The sequence below is a fragment of the Papaver somniferum genome, chromosome 10 (assembly GCF_003573695.1).
Source record: "Papaver somniferum cultivar HN1 chromosome 10, ASM357369v1, whole genome shotgun sequence".
In the NCBI taxonomy this organism is placed as follows: Eukaryota; Viridiplantae; Streptophyta; class Magnoliopsida; order Ranunculales; family Papaveraceae; genus Papaver; species Papaver somniferum.
Window position 1 is genome coordinate 144,590,811 of NC_039367.1, and position 7,120 is coordinate 144,597,930.

A 7,120-nucleotide genomic window follows, 5' to 3' on the forward strand; every position below is an offset into this window, starting at 1 on the left:
AAACCGCCCCCACCCCCATCTCGTGACAATCAACAGGTGTACCGAATCGAAATAGATCGGGGAACTCACAAACTGAATTGTAATTGGAGCATTCAAAATTTCCATGATAATATACTCAAAAGAGTGTATAAGAGGGACTTCGAAGAGAGCGAGATATTCAGTGTGGCGAAGAAGAAGCCATTAGAAGAGTGGCAAAAGGGGGAGAATACATTCTCAGCAAAGGACGTACCAGAGGAAGGAGCTTCACACACAGATTCATTGGTCATAACCTTAAATTTCGGGAAATACTCAAAGTGGGAGGACGACGAAGTCAAGAAAGAAAAAATTTGGCAATACACAAAATCCTGGTGGATACAGGGAGCTCGATTGACATTCTCTTTTATCATGCATTTAGAACCATGGGGTAAAAGGATTAAGACCTTGTACCATCGACATATAATATATATGGGTTCAATGGGGTTGCATCAAAGCCGAAGGGAGAATTAGACGTGAAGATTTTCGCGGGCAAGTTGGAAAAAAAAAGTTACTATTTGTGTGATAGATATATAGACTCCCCATATAACACTCTCATAGGTCGGCCGTGGATACATGGCATAAAAGGGGTTGCATCTACATATCATCAGACCATACGGTTTCCCATGCCAAGCGCAATAGGCGAGATCAAGGGAGATCTAAAGGATGCGCGAAATTGTATCGAAAAGGATCTCCAGAACTATGAAAACTGAGGAGGAAGATGGAACAAAAAAGGAGGGTATGTGAAGAAAAAAGAGCGGAACAACTGATGGTGTTCACCATTGGGATAAGCGAGGAGCAGATTACAATGAAAAAGAGCATGGAGGAGGCAAACAAGATGACGGTTGTCAATGAGAGGGATTACGAGAAAACTCCGAAAAAGGAAGTCGAAGTTGATATAAAGCAAAGTGGAAAAACGAAGAAGGAAAAAATAGCTGAAGGAACCGAAGTAGTGAAAAGCGATAAAGAATCCCCATGTGCCAAGGAAAAACCAACGCTGCAAGGCGGAACAAAGGCAAACAACTCCAAGCGCAAGAAGGTATAAATACAATAGGTAGAGAAAAGTGTTGAATTTCCCGGTCATTTCGGTAAGCAAAATGAGGCATGCGACGAAAACAAGGATATGAAGCAATTAAAGGAGGAACTCTACCAAGAAAGACGAAGGAAAGAAGACTTGGTAAGAGAACGAATAAAGCTAGAAAGGCAAAACGAGAAGCACTTGATTAAGAACAATCACCTAAAAAGAAAACAAACAGAACATAACACCCAAAGGGGAGAAAATGCTTCGGGAAAGAAATTGGCAACTGAAGGTCATCATGAGTATTGGCAAGATAGAAAGCGGAGGGGGGAACAAAATGAACGAGAAGATCTAAAAAGAGCAATAGAAAGAAGCTGGAGGGAGTTCAGGGAAAAGGAATAAGGTATGCAACAATTGATGGTGACAAAGAGAAAATGCGCAACGAGCAATGACCCAGTGACAGGGAGAAAGGAGTACATATGCAAATGGGAGAAGTTAATCTTCATATTGGAAAACCAGCTCACTTAATACAGGTTGAAATGCCAAATAGGAATTACTATAGATTTTATTGATTGATCTTATTTTTTTTGGTTGTTATTTTGATTTCATTCTTGTAAAAAATATTTAGTTATTATTATCAATAAAAATTGTGATTCAGCAAAAAAAAAAAAAACAGTGACAGGGAGAAAATCTGGAACGCAGGAAGAACTAGAAATGATGAACAAATGTGCGAGAAGTGAGCCATGTAAACCAGAAATAGCAGCACTTTTTTCGTTGAAACAAAGGGAAAATTAAAGCTTGCGAAGTATTGTGGCAAGGTGGGATACGATTTGCAAAGAATTAAGGGGAAGGCTATCAGAAGAAGATTTAGTACGATCGTTCATTTATGCACTGTCGGCAAGACACCCCTTATTTTCAACATTGTTCAAGATTAGGAACGAGGTGAAGATGACGGAGTTGAAAAGGTACCAGTCCGAGCATATCCGCCTAGAAGAAGAATGCTGATATCAAGGAAGAATCATAGAGACGAGAAAATATACTTGTGAACTTATCATTTGGCAATATATAAAATTTATAAAATAATAACAATAATATTTTGAAGTTTGATGAATCGATTCAAAGATACGAATATTCATAAGGCATTTGAAACGAAACAAACCCCAACACATTCAAGTAAGACCTCAGATTAGGAGGAGAATAAGATACACGAAATAAATGGTTTCTAGGGAAACTTAAACCCTTCGCCTAGGAAGGCTGAGAATCTACGACATGCACCCTTGTTCGCATGAAAGTGAAAGAGGCAAGACCTAACGCATGTCGTGAACAACTCTCAGGAAGGAAGCTAGGGGCAATGATAAGACTTATCCGCTGAGGGTCCCTTTTATGACGGCCTTCGTTAAGGAGTGCAGAGTATGACCAAGGCGCCGACGTATTCGGTTGAGCTGCGGGTGCCTGGGACGTCTGGAGCGTTACCGTCTATGACCGTATGGCAAGTCTTGGCTACAATGCACTCAATCCCAAAGAAACCTCACTTAGGGTGTGACTTCGCAACCTCAAGCCATATCGGCGAAGGGGATAAGAAGTCACGAAAACAACTGAATGTCGTAATAACTGGATGGGAGGAGACCAACATGCATGTTAGGGTTAACCTCCTTGAAGGGGAAATCAGGGGGAATATAAAGGGATGACACCCTCCATATTAGGGAGTTGCGTGACCAAAAAAGACAGCAGTGTCATGGGGCTAACATTCATGGGAATGGCTAGGCATGTCACATTGTCGCGAAATGGGGTTCATAATAATTGTTAAGGCGAGGTTGATGGATTCTTATTTGAAATAATAATGAACGCTTGATACTTCGTCGAATTAATATCCTTAGAAAAGGATGAGGCACAATAAGACCTTAATTAGGAGGCACACTAAGACCTCAGAAAGAAATAATTATCATGAAATAAGTAAAAAGGAAAATGAAGGCAAAATAAGACAATGTATAAGGGTTAAACAGTAAAAGGTAAGAACAACACAAAGAGAATAGGTGAAAACAAAGTAAGAACACGCAATGAGGCGAGTAACAAGTTTCATGCATCATACGCGAAGTCGAAGTAGCGAAATCCCAACCTCTCGTTTCATACCTCAGAAATACACAAAAGAATAAGAGGAAAGTATATACTTTAAATTTTGTTATTCTTTTGAGTATTCCCGCGGCGAGTATATACTTTCCAAAATGGAAAATCGTAATACCAGTATGGTCAACCAAAGTATTACTCAAAGACAAATAAATAAAAGAAGTCAAAATGTTCTGATCCCCAAGCTTGGGAGCGCCCAGATAGAGAAATTATTATAATAGTTAAAGTTGAAAACATGGGAGAAGGGAAACTAAGGTTGTTGCTGAAAAGGAACATCATTAGTGGTTGCTTCCCAAAGGATTTCACTACCAGTCCCACCAAGACCAGCACCAGTATCTGCATTAAGATTTGAAGGATGTCCTAGAGAACTCGTGGATGCAAAGGCATCCTTAGACTCTTCCTCCTGAGATAATTACGCGGTTAACTGGTTGCTCGTTGTCAGAAAAGACTTCCAAGGGAAAATTAGGATGAGGAATTCCTTGCTCGTCGCAGTAGTTGTAGAAGAGAGAGACCAGGTGGTTCTGGGTATTCTTGCGAGCTAACTTCGCTACTTTCCCAGAATCTTCTATCATCTCGTCGATATCAACATTCAGATCCTTAACCTCATCTTTGAGACAAGAATTTGCAAGACTCGTACCTTTCATGAGAAAGACGAAGAACTTGATTCTTGTAACACTCTTCGGACTCTGCAAGAACAAAACAAAACTTTATCAGAAAACGCAAGTTTGACATAACCAATAGTATCTCGCATTACACCTAAAGCTACCTTCCATCTGTAAGATAGTGGTGTTTAAGGTCTCTTTGATATCGGAATACAAATGGTCCATCTTGGAGATTGCTATATCCGAATCTTGGAGTTGAACGCATAGCTCGTGATATGCATTATCCCAACCTTTACCATGACCAAACTTCGAAGTATCTTTGCTGGGTTGAATGACGAGAACACCCTTGTTCTTACGAAGATCTGCAGACTTGGTTTGGGAGGAAGATTTAACAAACTTCGAGCGTGAGGAGTTATCCAGCTGAGCCTGAATAAATTCCACCTTTTTCTTCAGACAATCAATCTCCTCGTTTAAGCCAGCTACCTTGTTGCGAGATTTATGAATATCAACCGCAACCTAATTTTTTCTACTGATTACGTGCTCGTTATCTTCTTCCAGTCACTTATAAGATGATAACGACGAGGCATGAAGATTCCTCGAAGTAGTAAGGGAATTGTTAACCCGTTGGAGTTCCAGCTTAAGGCGCTCGTTCTCGTTGTGTAGATAAAGATTCAACTCTTCGTTACGAGAACAATCGATAAATAGGCGGTCCACTTGCGATAAAAGGGTCTCGACCTTCTCATTCATAATCGCGTTTTCAGACACGTAACAATCATTCTGGGTCGCAAGGTTCAGATTCTCAGCACGAATATCTTCCAGCGAGGCAGATGCTTCGGAAGCATCCATTTGTCGTTGCATGCATCGAGACTGACGAAATACGAAATAACAAAATAACAGAAGTAACAACAAAGGCAAGGAGTGGATCTGCAAGGGGAGGGAACTTACTTTGAAGCTTCTCCATATTCTTATCTTGTTTGTTGGAATACTCCTTTTCCTCTTTAATCTCCTTCGACAAAGCCTTGATATGAGCCTCATCCTTCTTCGCCTTCTCGCGAACGAGTCTAATCTCCACAAGGATGGCCATGTGACGATTAACCTCCTGCGAAATAAAAACTGAAGCTTAGAAATAAACCTCGGAATGAGAAGAAGGCACAACTGAAGGAGTGTGGAAGGATCACCAGGTTCATTAACGCAGAATGTTGTTGGAGGGACAAATTCTTAGAAGCATTCAACAGTGCAGATGCATCTGGGGAAAGAAAGTCATCAACACTAAAAGTCACCAGAGATTTAAGAGAACGAGATCTCATGGATGGATCTTCGCGAGCCTTGTGGTAAATATCTTGAAGGAACTTCATGTCAGGATCATAAAGGGGATTGGACATCGTAGACGAGGCCCTTTGCTTACCCTTCTCACGGGGGAAAGGCTTTTCAGGGGATTCCTCAACATGATCCACCAAAGGAGTATCAGCAACCTTGGAAGAAGAAGTTGTACGGGGCAGAGGTGGGTGACGCTGGAGAGGAGTAGGTTGGCTTGGAGCAGAAATAGAGCTCCTAACTGCGGTCAAAGCAGCCAAATCCAAGACTCTGCGTCGCCTTTTAGGCTCGTCAGAAGAAGGCGCAGGTGGAGTATCAGTCTGCGAAATAACAAACTCAGTAAAGTCGATAAATAAAAGGTCACGGTGCACGAGATGATAACTTGGACGAAATAAAAATACCTGAGAAGGAGAATGAGGAAGAGTAGGATGATCACGCCTTTTTCATCCCTTAGTTAACTCAGAAGAAGGTTGCTTGACAAGGGGAACGTTATCCTGCAAGGAATAGAAGGTTAGAATTTAAGGTTATCACGCTTAAAAGAAACTGATGGGCTAGGTGGCTACCTGTCAGAGAGCATGAGGGTCAGCAATAACCTCTCTTTCCTCGTACATTTTGAGAAGACCAGCCGCGGGCATCTCGTACTAAATAAAAGGGAAAGGAGGTAAGACAACCAACATAGCTCACAACAAATGAAAGACCTAAGAAACATGATAATACCTCAGCTGGCACGGACCATCGAAGCTTCCAAGGATCGCAACCCGCGAGATAACAATGTTGGGTAAGAGGACCCTCACGAGGAACTCCTTTCTCATCAACACCCCAAATGAAGGGTCCCCCAACCACTAGAGGAAACATCGTCCAATCATCATCACAAGAAAGGCGAAGTTGGTCATTTCGCCCAAGCTTGAAGGGATCCAGGTCTAACAGAAGAGCTTTGGAGGGAGCATAAATGGCATTCCTAATGAGCTCGATGCCCCACTCCTGATACTTCCTTTCGCTGGTAACCCTAGCCGAATAGTTAGCCACGAAAGAATCCACATTGTAATCGAGAGAGTCATGCTTCTCAACTCCAGATGAAGCTTGTGAAGTTCCTCCCTCGGAGCAAATCCAAAACTCATTAGAGATACGAATTGCATTACCAGAAAGTTGGAAAACCCCGCGGTGAAGCTTATTCGTAATCTCCAGGAATATGGGGTTAGAAGGGTTGTAGAGAGGGAAATATAACCCAGCTCTCAATTGACCAGCAGTGACAATCATGTTATCTGCAGACCAAGTATCGGACTGAATCCATCTATAGTTCATCTCCATGTCTTGAGTTTCATAAATAGGAGGAGATATAGAAGAATCGACAGCAGGGGTTAAAGTTAGACCCATCTTTTGAAAATCTTCCTGGAATTCCTCAAGGATCTTGAGGGTGGCAGACACAGAAACATTCTTTGAAGCCATGACGATGAAGGAAAAGTGAGAAAAGTAAGAGAAAAGAGGGGTAACAATGAGGGTAGGAGCAGGAGCAGAAGAAGTAATAACTTGAGTTCACAGAAGAGAGAAGGAAGAAGAAACCCCAACACTAGGGCTAAAACAAGATATTTATAGTAAGTGGAGGATTACCAGTAGAGCAAGTTGTCGAAACGTTCGAGGAAACTCGACCGGTAATAGACGGTTACCAGGAGAACAAGGTCACGTGGAAGCAAGAAGGTGGAGAACGTGGCGACCAAGGAATATCAATCGGTTCTTATTCCATTCTCATAAGATTCGAACGAAATAAGAAAAGACAAAATGTAGGTACACAAAACAGGTTCGCTACGTGGCCGCACAGGAAGGCACGAAATAGGACTGAAGAATCTCACTTAAAGATCTCAGTCAGTCACTTGTCAACTCAAATGTCAGAATTACCTCGCCACTAACAAATAACACAAAGCACGAAGCATCCTAAAATGAAGTACCTCGTATAAGGAATCTAAACTGCGAAGAATTAGTTGGAGTACCCAGCAAGACACCAGCCACGAAATAAAGATGGACGAAGTAAGGTTACTTGGTTAAAAAGATAACC